This window comes from Tachypleus tridentatus, chromosome 1 (assembly GCF_004210375.1).
Source record: "Tachypleus tridentatus isolate NWPU-2018 chromosome 1, ASM421037v1, whole genome shotgun sequence".
In the NCBI taxonomy this organism is placed as follows: Eukaryota; Metazoa; Arthropoda; class Merostomata; order Xiphosura; family Limulidae; genus Tachypleus; species Tachypleus tridentatus.
In genome coordinates, this window is record NC_134825.1 from 115,226,369 (window position 1) to 115,243,136 (window position 16,768).

General features: G+C 34.6%; 1 protein-coding gene across 1 annotated transcript in view; it reads right to left on the reverse strand.

Moving 5' to 3' along the window:
* The window catches only part of LOC143253835 (uncharacterized), a 106,052-nt gene that overhangs the window by 85,270 nt on the left and 4,014 nt on the right, over positions 1-16,768 (reverse strand). The window lies entirely within an intron of this gene.

Sequence of the window (16,768 nt, forward strand, 5' to 3'; positions counted from 1 at the left end):
GTTCGAATCCCCGTCGCACCAAACATGCTGGCCATTTCAGCCTTGGGGGAGTTATAATGTGTCGGTCAATCCCACTATTCGTTGGTAAAAGAGTAGCCCAAGAGTTGGTGGTGGGTGGTGATGACAAGCTGCTTTCCCTCTAGTCTTACACTGCTAAATTAGGGACGGCTAGCAGAGATAGCCCTCGTGTAGCTTTGCACGAACTTCAAACCAAACCAAACCAGTATAAAGGTCTATTACGACAGCTACATAACACAGAAAATAGATTCAAATCATGTTGCGCCTACAATACAAGGTAAGTTTGTTTTCTTTGTCTTGAAGTTCGCTACACGAGGGCTATCTGCAGTAGTCGTCCCTAATTTAGCAATGTAAAACTAGAGAGAAGGCAGTTAGTCATCGACACCCATAGCAAACTATTCTTGGGTTTCTTTTTTGCTAATGAATAGTGGAATTGACAGGAACAGTATAACGCACCCATGACTAAAAGTGCGAGCCTGTTTGGTGTGACAGGGATTCGAACACGCGGGACCCAGATTACGAGTCGAGCACAATAACCACCCGGATAGGCAGAGGCCAATCGGGTAAAGGTGTATTATTATTATTACACTGTGAATATTCACTGTAATAAGATTTCTTATAATAATATTTCATATTATTATACAATGCATGAGAAACCTTTATTTTCAGTTATGAAAGGAGCAGAAACATTTAAGCTTATAAATTCTGAAATAACATTATCATGACAATAAAAATACATTATTGTCGGTGTAGTACTGTGATGGAAACAATTAAACTAAGAAGTCAAAACAATAACAGTTGTTTCATCACAAACTACATTATTGTCAATGTAGTACTGTGATGGAAACAATTAAACTCAGAAGTCAAAACAAAAACAGTTGATTGATCACAAACTACATTCTTGACAATTTAGTTCTGTGTTGGTATCATTTGAATAAATAAGTCAACTCAGTAACAGTTGTGTGATGACAAACTACATTATTGTCGGTGTAGTACTGTGTTGGAAACATAAAAATTAAGAAGTCAACCCAATATCAGTTGTTTGATCACAAACTTCATTATTGTCGGTGTAGTACCGTGTTGGATAGAATTAAATAGAGAAGTCAACGCAGTAAAAGTTCGGTGATCACAAACTACATAATTGTCGGTGTAATACTGTGTTGAAATCATTTAAATTTAGAAATAAACACAGTAACAGTTGCTTGATCACAAAATACATTATTGTCGGTGAAATACTGTGTTAGCAACATTTAAATTAAGAAGTCAAAAAAGTAAGAGTTGCTTTTAAATTAAGAATTCGACACAATAACAATTGCGTGATCACAAACTACATTATTGTCGGTGAAGTACTGTGTTAGAAACAATTATATCAAGAAGTTAACACAGCAACAATTGTGTAATCACAAACTACATTATTGTAGGTGCAGTACAGTGTTGGAAAGAATTAAATCAAGAACTCAACACAGCAACTGTTGTTTTATCACAAACGACATTATTGTCGTGGTAGTACTGTGTTGGAATTACTTAAATCAATAAGTCGACAGAGTAACAAATGTGTTATCAAAAATTACATTATTGTCGGTGTAGTACTGTGTTGGAAAAAATTAAATTAAGAAGTCAACACAGTGACAGTTGCTTCATCACAAACTACATTATTGTCAGTGTAGTACTGAGTTGGAAACAATTATATGAAGAAGTAAACACAGTAACAGTTGGTTTGATCACAAACTACACTCTTGTGATGTAGTACTGTGTTGGATAGAATTAAATTAAATAGTCAACACAGTAACAGTTGTGTGATCACAAATTATATTATTGTCGGTGTATAACTGTGTTCTAAATATTTAAATTAAGAATTCAACACAATAACACTTGTTTGATCACAAACTGCATTGCTATCGGTGTAGTACTGTGTTGTAAAAATTAAATTAAGAAGTCAACACAGTAAGAGTTGTTTGATCACAAGCTACATTATTGTCGGTGTAGTACTGTGTTGAAAACAATTAAATTAAAATTCGACACAATAACAGTTTCGTGATCACAAACTACATTATTGTCGGTGTAGTAATGTGTTGGAAACATTTAATTTAATAAGTCAACACAGTAACACTTGTTTCATCACAAAATATATTATTGTCGGTGAAGTTCTGTGTTAGAAACAATTATATTAAGAAGTCAACTCAGTAACAGTTGTGTGATGACAAACTACATTATTGTCGGTGTAGTACTGTGTTGGAAACATAAAAATTAAAAAGTCAACCCAATATCAGTTGTTTGATCACAAACTTCATTATTGTCGGTGTAGTACCGTGTTGGATAGAATTAAATAAAGAAGTCAACGCAGTAAAAGTTCGGTGATCACAAACTACATAATTGTCGGTGTAATACTGTGTTGAAATCATTTAAATTTAGAAATAAACACAGTAACAGTTGCTTGATCACAAAATACATTATTGTCGGTGAAATACTGTGTTAGCAACATTTAAATTAAGAAGTCAAAAAAGTAAGAGTTGCTTTTAAATTAAGAATTCGACACAATAACAATTGCGTGATCACAAATTACATTATTGTCGGTGAAGTACTGTGTTAGAAACAATTATATCAAGAAGTTAACACAGCAACAATTGTGTAATCACAAACTACATTATTGTAGGTGCAGTACAGTGTTGGAAAGAATTAAATCAAGAACTCAACACAGCAACTGTTGTTTTATCACAAACGACATTATTGTCGTGGTAGTACTGTGTTGGAATTACTTAAATCAATAAGTCGACAGAGTAACAAATGTGTTATCAAAACTTACATTATTGTCGGTGTAGTACTGTGTTGGAAAAAATTAAATTAAGAAGTCAACACAGTGACAGTCGCTTCATCACAAACTACATTATTGTCAGTGTAGTACTGAGTTGGAAACAATTATATGAAGAAGTAAACACAGTAACAGTTGGTTTGATCACAAACTACACTCTTGTGATGTAGTACTGTGTTGGATAGAATTAAATTAAATAGTCAACACAGTAACAGTTGTGTGATCACAAATTATATTATTGTCGGTGTATAACTGTGTTCTAAATATTTAAATTAAGAATTCAACACAATAACACTTGTTTGATCACAAACTGCATTGCTATCGGTGTAGTACTGTGTTGTAAAACTTAAATTAAGAAGTCAACACAGTAAGAGTTGTTTGATCACAAGCTACATTATTGTCGGTGTAGTAATGTGTTGGAAACATTTAATTTAATAAGTCAACACAGTAACACTTGTTTCATCACAAAATATATTATTGTCGGTGAAGTTCTGTGTTAGAAACAATTATATTAAGAAGTTAACCCAGCAACAGTTGTGTAATCTCAAACTACATTATTGTCGGTGTAGTACTGTGTTGGAAACATATAAATTAAGATGTCAAAACAGGTACTCGTTATGTGCTCACAAACTACATTTTTGTCGGTGCAAAACTGTGTTGCATAAAATTAAATTACGAAGTCAACACAGTAACAGTTGCTTGACCCTGAACTATATTACTGATGATGTAGTACTGTGTTGGAAACAATTATATTAAGAAGTCAACAAAGTAGCAGTTGTGTGATCACAAACTACATTATTATCGATGTAGTACTATGTTGGATAGAATTAAATTATGAAGTCAACACAGTAACAGTTGCTTGACCCTGAACTATATTACTGATGATGTAGTACTGTGTTGGAAACAATTATATTAAGAAGTCAACAAAGTAGCAGTTGTGTGATCACAAACTACATTATTATCGATGTAGTACTATGTTGGATAGAATTAAATTATGAAGTCAACACAGTAACAGTTGTGTGATCACAAACTACATTATTATCGATGTAGTACTATGTTGGATAGTATTAAATTATGAAGTCAACACAGTAACAGTTGTGTGATCACAAACTACATTATTATCGATGTAGTACTATGTTGGATAGAATTAAATTATGAAGTCAACACAGTAACAGTTGTGTGATCACAAACTACATTATTATCGATGTAGTACTATGTTGGATAGAATTAAATTATGAAGTCAACACAGTAACAGTTGTGTGATCACAAACTACATTATTATCGATGTAGTACTGTGTTGGATAGAATTAAATTATGAAGTCAACACAGTAACAGTTGTGTGATCACAAACTATATTATACTCTTCAAAACAAGAAACGCAAAAGAGATATTTGTTATTTTAAAGAGAAATATATGTAATAACATTACAAGCTCAGAGTATGTGATGTTACATGTGTTAAGGCACTGATTGTCAGACCAAAATGACAATAAAAGTTGTGCACTTTGAAAACGAAGGAAAACATCGGATTTTTCGCCAAAACGCATTCGTGTCCAATAAATTTCTTTGAGAGATCTGCATGTTCTGCAAGTGCAACATGTGCAAAATCCCTGTAAAAGTGACGGGTTTTCGGTTTCCATAGCTCAGTGTTAAGCCACCGACACGCAATACAGTTACGCCAAGACTGACTGAAGCACAACGCAACAACGCTATTGGTCGCTTGGAAGCAGGCGAATCTCGATCAGATGTTGCCAGAGCTGTGAATGTCCACCCAAGCACCATCACAAGGCTATAGAATCGTCACCAACAACATGAATCAACTTGTGACCGTCCACGATCTGGCAGACCTCGTGTGACCACGCCCGCACAAGATCGCTACATCCGGTTACGTCACCTTCGGAATAGGACAACCATTGCGACGTCTTCTGCCTCAACCATACCAGGGCTGCATAGGATTTCTGATCAGACCGTACGCAACCGTCGACGAGATTCTTAGGCCCCACGTGCAACCCATCATGGTGAACGACAACGACGTTTTTCAACAAGACAACGCCCGTCCTCACACAGCCCGACTCACCATTGTCTTCTTGAGACACCACATCATCAACGTTCTTCTTTGGCCCTCCACATCACCAGATTTAAACCCCATCGAATATCTTTGGGGCGAGTTGGACCGACGTCTGCGACGGCGACAACCACAACCGCAGACTCTACCTCAGCTTGCAGCAGCTTTGCAGGCTGAGTGGACAGCCATTCCACAGGATGTAATTCGTCATCTCATCGCTTCCATGGGCAGGAGATGCCAAGCAGTTATTGATGCTCACGGGGGGCATACTCGTTATTGACGTTGAGTGATGTTAAACGTCAACTAGTGAGCGTGGACTTCGCCTTTGCAGACTTTGGATGTTCAGCAGTGAATGTGCAGAGTTTCACACATGTCATACAGAACTACCCGAAATAAACTTGTTGACAATATGTCTCAAATTTTGCCTTTTGCGTTTCTTTTTTTCAAGAGCATATTTTCGGTGTATAACTGTGTTGGAAACATTTAAATTAAAAAATTCAACACAGTAATGGTTGCTTGATTACAAATTACATTATTGTCGGTGTAGTACTATGTTGGATTGAATTAAATTAAGAAGTCAACACAGTAACAATTGTGTGATCACAAACTATATTATTTTCGGTGTATAACTGTGTTGGAAACATTTAAATTAAGACTTCTACAAAATAAAACTTGTTTGATCACAAACTACATTGCTGTCGGTGTAATACTGTGTTGTAAACAATTAAATTACTAAGTCAACACAGTAACAGTTGTTTGATCACAAACTTAATTACTGTCGTTGTAATATTGTGTTGGAAACAATTAAATTCAAAAGGCAACACAGTAACAGTTTCTTGATGAAAAGCTACATTATTGTCGGGGTAGTACAGTGTTGGAAAAAATTAAATTAATAAGTCAACACAGTGACAGTTGTTTGATCAAAAAATACATTATTGTCAGTGTAGTACTGTGTTGAAAAGAATTAAATCAATAAGTCAACACAGTAACTGTTGTTTGATCACAAACTACATTATTGTCGGGGTAGTACTGTGTTGGAAAAAATTAAATTAATAAGTCAACACAGTGACAGTTGTTTGATCACAAACTACATTATTGTCGGGTTAGTACTGTGTTGAAATTATTCAAATAAAGAAGTCGACAGAGTGACAGATGTGTGATCACAAGCTACATTATTGTCGGTGTAGTACTGTGTTGGAAAGAATTAAATCAAGAAGTCCACCCAGTAACAGTTGTTTAATCTCATACTATATTATTGTCGGTGTAGCAGAGTGATGGAAAAAATTAAATTAAAAAGTCAACACAGTAACAGTTGCTTAATCACAAACTACATTATTGATGAGTTAGTACTGTGTTAAAATTATTTAAATCAAAAAGTCGACAGAGTAACAGATGTGTGATAAAAACTACATTATTGTTGTTGCAGTACTGCGTTGAAAACAGTTAAATTAAGAAATCAACACAGTAACAGTTTATTAATCACAAATTACATTATTATCGGTGTAGTAGAGTGTTGGAAACAATTAAATTAAAAAGTCAACCCAGTAACTGTTGTTTGATCACAAACTATATTATTGTCGGTGTAGTACTGTGTTGAAAACAATTAAATTAAAAAGTCAAAACAGTAACATTTCCTTGATCACAAACTATATTATTGTCGGTGTAGTACTGTGTTGGAAACAATGAAATCAAGAAGTCAACACAGTAACAATTATTTTATCACAAACTACATTATTGTTAGTGTAGTACTGTGTTGAAAACACTAAAATTAAGAAGTCTACACAGTAACAGTTTTTTGATCACAAATTACATTATTGTCGGTGTAGTAGAGAGTTCGAAACAATTAAATTAAAAAGTCAACCCAGTAACTGTTGTTTGATCACAAACTATATTATTGTCGGTGTAGTACTGTGTTGAAAACAATTAAATTAAAAAGTCAAAACAGTAACATTTCCTTGATCACAAACTACATTATTGTCGGTGTAGTACTGTGTTGAAAACAATTAAATTAAGAAGTCAAAACAGTAACATTTCCTTGATCACAAACTACATTATTGTTAGTGTAGTACTGTGTTGAAAACACTAAAATTAAGAAGTCTACACAGTAACAGTTTTTTGATCACAAATTACATTATTGTCGGTGTAGTAGAGTGTTAGAAACAATTAAATTAAGAAGACAAAACAGTAACAGTTGCTTGATCACAAACTAACTTATTGTCAGTGTAGTACTCAGTTGGAAGCATTTAAATTAAGAATTCAACACAACAACACTTGCTTGATCACAAACTACATTGCTGACGGTGAAATACTGTTTTGTAAACAATTAACTTAAGAAGTCAACACAGTAACAGTTGTGTGATGACAAACTACATTATTCTCGGTGTAATACTGTGTTGGAATCATTTAAATTAAGAAGTCAACACAGTAACAGACGCTTGATTACAAACTACATTATTGTCTGTGTATTACTGTGTTGGAAACACTTAAATTAAGAAGTCAACACAGTAGCAGTTGTGTTATAACGAAATATATAATTGTCAATGTAGTACTGTGTTAAAAACATTTAAATTAAGAAGTCAACACAGTATCAGTTGTGTGATCACAAACTATATTATTGTTGGTGTAATACTGTGTTGGAAACATTTAAATTAAGAAGTCAAAACTGTTACTGTTGTGTGCTTTCAAACTATATTGTTGTTGGTGTAAAACTGTGTTGGGGAGAATTAAATTAAGAAGTCCACACAAAACAATTGTTTGATCACAAACTACATTATTGTCAGTTTAGTAGTGTGTGGGAAACAATTAAATTAAGGAGTCAACACAGTAACTGTTGTTTGATCACAAATTACATTATTGTCTATGTAGTACTGTGTTGGAAAAATTTAAATTAAGAAGTCAACACAGTAACAGTTGCTTGATCATAAATTACATTATTGTCGGTGTAGTACTGTGTTGGAAACAAATAAATCAAAAAGTAAACACAGAAACAGTTATTTCATCACAATCTACATTATTGTCGGTGTAGTACTGTGTTGGAAAGAATTAAATTAAGAAGTGAAAACGAAAACAGTAACAGTTGTTTGATCACAAACTAAATTATTGTCGCTGTAGTATTGTGTTGGAAACAATTAAATTAACAAGTCAACATAGTAACAGTTGTTAATCACAAACTATATTATTGTCGGAGTACTTAGTTGGAAAAACTTAAATCAAGAAATCAACACAGTAACAGTTGTTTGATCACAAACTACATTATTGTCGGTGTAGTACTGTGTTGGAAACACTTCAATTAAGAAGTCAACACAGTAACAGGCGCTTGATTACAAACTACATTATTGTCGGTGTAGTACTGTGTTTGAAACATTTAAATTAAGAAGTCAACACAGTATCAGTTGTGTGATCACAAACTATATTATTGTTGGTGTAATACTGTGTTGGAATCATTTAAATTAAGAAGTTAACACAGTAACAGTTGTGTTGTAACGAACTATATAATTGTCAGTGTAGTACTGTGTTAGAAACATTTAAATTAAGAAGTCAACACAGTATCGGTTGTGTGATCACAAACTATATTACTGTTGGTGTAATACTGTGTTGGAATCATTTAAATTATAAAGTTAACACAGTAACAGTTGTGTTATAACGAACTATATAATTGTCAGTGTAGTACTGTGTTAGAAACATTTAAATTAAGAAGTCAACACAGTATCAGTTGTGTGATCACAAACTATATTATTGTTGGTGTAATACTGTGTTGGAATCATTTAAATTAAGAAGTTAACACAGTAACAGTTGTGTTATAACGAACTATATAATTGTCAGTGTAGTACCGTGTTAGAAACATTTAAATTAAGAAGTCAACACAGTATCAGTTGTGTGATCACAAACTATATTATTGTTGGTGTAGTACTGTGTATTTCAAGAAGTTAACACAGTAACAGTTATGTTATAACGAACTATATAATTGTCAGTGTAGTACTGTGTTAAAAACATTTAAATTAAGAAGTCAACACAGTATCAGTTGTATGATCACAAACTATATTATTTTTGGTGTAATACTGTGTTGGAATCATTTAAATTAAGAAGTTAACGCAGTAACAGTTGTGTTATAACGAACTATATAATTGTCAGTGTAGTACTGTGTTAGAAACATTTAAATTAAGAAGTCAACACAGTATCAGTTGTGTGATCACAAACTATATTATTGTTGGTGTAGTACTGCGTTGGAATCATTTAAATTAAGAAGTCAACACAGTAACAGTTGATTAATCACAAACTACATAATTGTCAGTGTAGTACTGTGTTAGAAACATTTAAATTCAGAAGTCAACATTGTAACAGTTGATTAATCACAAACTACATTATTGTCGGTGTAGTACTGTGTTGGAAACATTTAAATGATGTGTAGTTATATCCTCTCAATTTATATCGTTATCCGTTTACTTACCAGTAAGAGACACATGTAAAAAGTCCGTTTTAAACGTTTCACTATAATAGTGATATATGAGCAGTATAAACTAGAATTACCTAAGAATGTCCATAATTTCAAAATAACAAAGTAATCGAGTGAGTAACATGGGCTGTAATATTATTAAACTTCAAACAGAAAATAATGGTTTCTATTCAATTCTTTATTCGTTGATGTCATAGGAGACACGTTGGTTTGTATAGAGATATATTTCGTTGTGTTTTTGTCATGCTATTTTATTTCAAGTCAGCCGGTATGTGTTAAAATTAAAAACAGTTTCTGGTATGGTTTGAAATATTCACTATTGGCTGAGAGATATGTGTCTTTTGTAGCGATTAATTCTGGCTCTCAGTTACAATAAGACGAATGTGTCACACCCTTCAACTTATAAAAGGTCACGGCGAAACCTTTTGTCACATTTTACACTCTGTTAATCACGGTAAATAAATATGCTTATATCCAATAAGTCTGTTATCCATGAGCACAAGACGTGTGTGTCACACGTTACAGTTTGTTAACAATCGTGTTGAAAAGTATGTGTCATTTTCTACGATTTATTGACCATCAACATGAGACGCATAAGTTACATCCTGTAGTTGTTTAACTTGTCACATGGGTCGATTGTATCATGTCTTATTTTAAACCATTATAATGTGATGTGTCACGTTTTAAGTTTTGTTGACCATCATAAATAAAAGAGACACGTATGTCGTATCCTACAGTTTGTTAACCCTTACGTAAATGAGACGAATGTGTCACGTCGTATAACTTGTTAACAATCCATCAACAGACGCGTGTGTCACTCTTCACAATTTGTTGAAAATCGTATAGAAAATTATATGCCACTTCTTATGGCTTATAAACCACCATATTTAAACGGATGTGTCATATTCTACACTTTTCTGACCAGTGTCACCTCCAAAATCTCAATGCTGTTCAAGCATCCGCTGGCAGTCTGAGAGGGAAACTTCCTTTAACTTTATACAACACAAACAGTGAGATAGAGGGGGCTCAAGTTTGCAGAAATATAATCTAATTATTTTTCTTACTTTTCTCTCTCTCTATCTTCTCATCGTTTTTCGCCAGTAGATGTCGCATAATATATTTACAACAATATTAAATTATCGAGAATGCACTTTGTTTTTCTTCACCAGAGTTCGGTTTGGAGTTCAGGTCTTCCTCCAGGCAAGACATCTACTATCCAATTATGCCAATCATACTGATCGCCAGCTTTAACATCAGATATCATCTACTGTTTACCTTTCAAGAGTGTTTACCGATACACTGAAATGGGGCATACTTATTCGAACGTTTCTCGTACAGTACAAGGGCTTAAAAGGAGTAATGTGTGTGTGTATGTATATATACCTACATACCGAACTACGAAACACTTACTCGAAAAATAGGTGCGCTTAGAAAAAAATATCCAGTTATAATCCCAGATACAGTTTGTCGATGTGTCTGAAAGGTTCAAACCATGTATGTTGCAAACCCACGAAAGAATATTCTCTGTCTGTTTAGAAGAAAAAAACAAACGCGCGAAACGTCGTTACACTCTATGTAAACAAATAATGAAGACGTGATGCCTTAAAAGTCATGTAAAATCATTTTATCTTCTTTTAGGAGAAGCTTTAGGCACCGAGTTCACATATTAAACTGTGTCATGTGGACAGCTTTCTCGTTCTGTGTAGTTTTATAAACAGCGTTTTCAACACTGTGCTCAGCTTTTCACAATAAGAAGACAGGAACACTTCAAAGGAAACTGTTCAACATGAATGATTTCACATTACTTGATGGTCTCCCTGTGGTTGAAATGTAGTGTAATAAGAGAATCAGCAAGTGTTTGTTTGTATATTTTAGTGTAGTACATTACAAATAATTCACTTTCGTGATTTTCCCTATTTTAAAATCTTGGCTATTCGATAGATGCTTTAGCAATATGAAACATCAGGAACTACCCGTAAAAGTATATTGTGTTATTTGTTGTGGCGCAGGCCTCCTGGTGTTCATTGTTTGTACTGGCTGTGATTTACTTACAAGATGGACTACCCGTAAAAGTATATTGTGTTATTCGTTGTGGCGCAGGCCTCCTGGTGTTCATTGTTTGTACTGGCTGTGATTTACTTACAAGATGAACCACCCGTAAAAGTATATTGTGTTATTCTTTGTGGCGCAGGCATCCTGGTGTTCATTGTTTGTACTGGCTGTGATTTACTTACAAGATGGACTAATAAAATGACGAGTTTTATAATCAGTGCTAAGTGGAAAGCGCCATCTAGTCTCAATGTTCAAGCTATGTTGTGAACACTTCACACACTAGCCAGGCTAAGCTGAGGATTCCCACAGTGTATGTTTGCTTGTTTTTTATTTTCGCGCAAAGCTACACGAGGGCTATCTGTGCTAGCCGTCCCTAATTTAGCAGTGTAAGACTAGAGGGAAGGTAACTAGTCATCACCACCTACCGCCAACTCTTGGGCTACTCTTTTTACCAACGAATAGTGGGATTAACCGTAACATTATAACGCCCACACGGCTGAAAGGACGAGCATATTTAGTGTAAGAGGAACTCGAACCTGTCACCCTCAGATTACAAGTTGAGCGCCCTAACCACCTGGTCATATCGGGCCCTTCCCATAGTGATCGTAGGTTGTACACAAAATACACTTCAAAGTATCCTGGTAGTTGTATTAATACACTAGAAAATGTTTTTTAAACAAGTTAATGGCTTATTGAATTTTCACTTTTACAGAAACGTGATGAAGCTGTTCTGAAACACATTTCATGATGTTTAAAACGATGTTAGAGCATTTTTAAGTTTGTACAACTACAAATATTTCTCATGAAATGTGAATTTTTATATTCTGTGTTTCAGAAAGGACGTCAAACATTCACAGTTATGACATTTGTCATCACTGAAAAACAACAGGCTGTTCTTTGCCTTGGTTTGGTTTGATTTGAATTTCGCCCAATCTACACGAGGGTTATTTGCGCTAGCCGTCTCTAATTTTACAGTGATAGAGCAGCGAGATGGCAGACAGCAAGTCACCACCATGCCCCGCCAACTCTTGGGTTACCTTTTTTAATAATGAATAGTTGGATTGACCGTCACATTATAACACTACCACTACTGAAAGGGCGAAAGTGTTCGGTGACGGGATTCGAACCAGGAATTATTTAAACTTGAACTACATTACTCTACAATCTACGTCTTTTCAAGTCCTCAGAAGAGAGAATGTAGTTTTTATTTTCGAGAGTTTTTAACTGTTAACGTTTTAGAAGTTTCAGTGCGTGTTTGGGAGGGAACGGGGCGATATGTTGAAAACGAAAGTTACCCTCCACGTTTTTCTAACTTTACACTTGAAAACAGCATTTTTATGGTTAAAGTTACCCAGATATCCTGGAAACGTAAGCTTGGTCCTATTGAAAACAAAATACAAGAGAACTAGAAGCATTTTGTGAGGTGAGAGAAAACATTTTGTGATCCGAGTGAAATATAAAAGTACAGTTTCTAGGACCGTGGAAGGTCTCTTCAGTGCTTTGTTTAGCAAATATTGCAGAAAAATGGGCCAATTGGTATTCAGTTGTTAAATTGCTCCAATGCCCTGATATAGTGTCAATTATCCTGCTGGAGCTGCTTCTATATTACAGATAACAACAGGTTAGTCCTAGACTATCACCTTGATGACAATAACGGGTCCACCCTGAGAATTTACGTGAATGTTCAAAAAAGGAAAACCTGTCTGAGTTTTCTTGTGTTGGTGTGGAATTAACGAGTCTGGACAGTTTATTAGAAATTAATGAAATCTTTATTCCATAAACAAGAATAATGGAGAACAAAGAATAACATTTGTTCCTCCACTAGAATGTGTTTCGTCTGTAAGCCAATATAAACACTGTGATATTTAAAGAGGTCTTTCCCCTATAGAAATGAAATAAAATAAAAAAGCGTGCTCGAATCTAGAGTGTAAACTCGCTTTCTTTATTCGGAGAAACGACATCATAGCTGTAAACCCAGTCCAGCAAAAGAAATTCCAGCACCAATCCGTGTGACCCGAATTTTACATACAATGCTGAAATATTTTCGAAGACAAATAAGATGTAGCCTACTAGAGAGAGCAAAAACAACCAGAACAAAGTTGTGTTACAAAATTTTCTGGATCAACTGTAGCCGCCAGAAGACAATGCGGTCACTAAATAACCGAAAATTCTAATGATTTCTATATCATTAGAGAAAGAAAAAAAACGTATGATGTGCCCGCATATCATACGTAAATAACAGCTAAACAATCTAAAACAGTTTTGAATAAGTGTTGTGTTCTGTTCTAAAGATTTATGTTGTCTTCCACCCTAATATTAAGAAATTCATGATCTCAGCACATTGAAATAAGTGGAAGCTATCGGAGTATCTTCCAACATACAACGGTAAATTTTATGGACTTAAAACGCTAAGATCCGGCTTTCGACCCTCCAAAGTGGACACAGCAGAAAGCTTAATGTGGCTTTGCTACAGTAAACAAACATAAATAGTGTTTTGAAGACTGATATAGGGCCCTACATGGCCAGGTGGTTAGGGCGCTCGATTCGTAATCGTAGGGTCGCAGGTTCGAAATCCTGTGACGGTCAATCCGACCATGCATTAATAAAAGAGTAAGTAACCCAAAAGTTGGCGGTGAGTAGTGATGAATAACTGGCTTCCCTCTAGTGTTACACTGTTACATTATGGACGGCTAGCGAAGATACCCCTCGTGTAGCTTTTACGCGAAATTAAAAAAAAAAAAAGAAACAAAACAGATATACAGAAGTGTTCCACCGATGTCTTTCTTGATTGTTCTAAGTAATATATCGGCAATGTGTGAAACAAAACAGACCTTAAACTACAAAGCATTTTTGTTATTTTCCTACAAACAAATCAGATGTACTCTGTCATATCTTTATTACTAATGTCATTAACAGTATTGGTTAGCATGTGTAATTATCCAATTTTCTTACTTTTAATTAACTTTATCATTACAAATCCCCAGCTTGTACAGCGTTAAGTCTAGAGATTTGCAATACTAAAATCAGGGGTTCGATTCCACTCGGTGGACTCAGCAGATAGCCCGATGTTGCTTTTCTATAAGTAAACACACACACACACATTATCACTATACAAATTGTTTTGCATTATGATCTTAATAAACGTGATTAGGACTAACTTAGATATCTTAAGATGGCCGATCCTCGGGACATATTACTGGATATACGACCGAAAATATCGTTAGCAGGAATGTCACCCAACTCGTGATGAGTGCATTATAATCACTATAAGTAAGGACGTGGTAAAAGTATATCTGATTAGTTACCCTCGTTACCAGGTGATTTTTTTAACTACCTTCGAAATGAATAGTTTTTGCAGTAATTGAAAGTTAAACAATTAACTAATTAAAAGTACATCTTATTCCAAAAAAACAACAACATGTAGACCAATAATGTAATTATGCTTGTACTTCAGAGATTACTATTTTAAAGTTATTGCTCAGCTAGCAATTTGCACACTTGGAAAACATCTTTTAACTGCCATTTAACTGGCGGGTGTTTCGTTGAAATAAATAAAGTCGATCTATAAGATAAAACAAGAGGTAATCCTCAATAGCCGCGGGTGTAATTACATCTGAAGTATGGTCAATAGATAAGAGAATAAAATTTGTTTCCTGAAAATAAAAAAAAATATCAGAGACGTTCTATGAGCCGTCTTGCCGCAGCTAAAAATCTGAGTATCAAAGCAGAAACTAATCACGAAGGAAAAGAAAAGTAGGCTTAACACACGTTTGTCGTATTTAAATATCCTATTTGTCCTTTTTTTCACGAAAACTGAATATGGTGACAAACGTTAAAGGATAATAAGGTAAAGAATTGTAGAAATAATAAATGTACCATAGGGTTTTTGTGTGTGTGTGTGTTTTCTTTTAGCAAAGCCACATCGGGTTATCTGCTAAACCCCTGATTTTAACGTACTAGCGGGGAGGTGGGGTGAGGGACATGTACAATTCCCTTAAAACATCAACAATTTACCTTTACTTGAAAGGATTATCTTTATACTTACGCCCTCCCCAATTGGCACAGTGGTGTATCTACGGACTTACAACGCTAGAAACCGGGTTTCGATACCCATGCTAAGCAGACACAGATAACTCTTTGTGTAGACTTGTGCCTAACTTCAGGCGCTCACTCGCTTCTCATGCCACGCTTCGCTCCGAACTTTGACGTTTATTTAGTTTTTATCCAGTCGTCTGATAACTGCCTGGATGTTTTGATTACATTACCTAGTCAGTACAGTTATCATTAATAATATGACAAACGAATGCTAAACAAACCAACTTTTAAGTCAGAAAAATGTCGTTTGTGAACGAAATATCCCTTGAAATAAATTAATATTTTCTTCCTTTTACTTATGAGCGTTTTTAATACGTTTTTGTTTCTTTGTATAAAACGTGGAAAATCTGATTAGCTAAGAACGAAACTCCAGGTTTCTATGTGTTTTCTTACAGCAAAACCACATCAGGCTATCTGCTGAGCCCACCGAGGGGAACCGAAGAATCCAGGCCTACAAGTTTGAAAATGAATTAAAGCTCGCCATTGGTTAAAAGAAAAACAAAAACAAAAAATGCTACGCAGATTATGTGAAACCACTAAGTTATTTAACCAGGTTGTAATTTAAATTAGGCTGGGTTACGTCAGAGAACGTGTAAACCTTATTACAATCAAGAAGTCTGTAAGCATCCGATATTGTAAAATAATTTGAATCAGAGAATACTTCAGTTTAAAGATGTCTGGATAAGATAAGCCTAAAAAACACCTTTACCGTCATAGTTGATCTAGAAATGTATCAACTTTCACCATTGTAGTCATGGTTACTCTTGAAATAAGTAAGCTTACATCACTACAGTCGTGATTACAGTTGAAATAAGTAATCTTACATCACTACAGTCGTGGTTACTGTTGAAATAAGTAATCTTTCATCACTACGGTTATGGTTACTCTTGAAATAAGTAATCTTACATCACTACGGTTATGGTTACTCTTGAAATAAGTAATCTTACATCACTACGGTTATGGTTACTCTTGAAATAAGTAATCTTACATCACTACAGTCGTGGTTACTCTTGAAATAAGTAGGCTTACATAACTACAGTTGTGGTTACTGTTCAAATAAGTAATCTTACATCACTACGGTTATGGTTACTCTTGAAATAAGTAATCTTACATCACTACAGTCGTGATTACTCTTGAAATAAGTAATCTTACATCACTACAGTCGTGATTACTCTTGAAATAAGTAAGCTTACATCACTACAGTTGTGGTTACTCTTGAAATAAGTAGGCTTACATCACTACAGTGGTGGTTACTGTTGAAATAAGTAATCTTACATC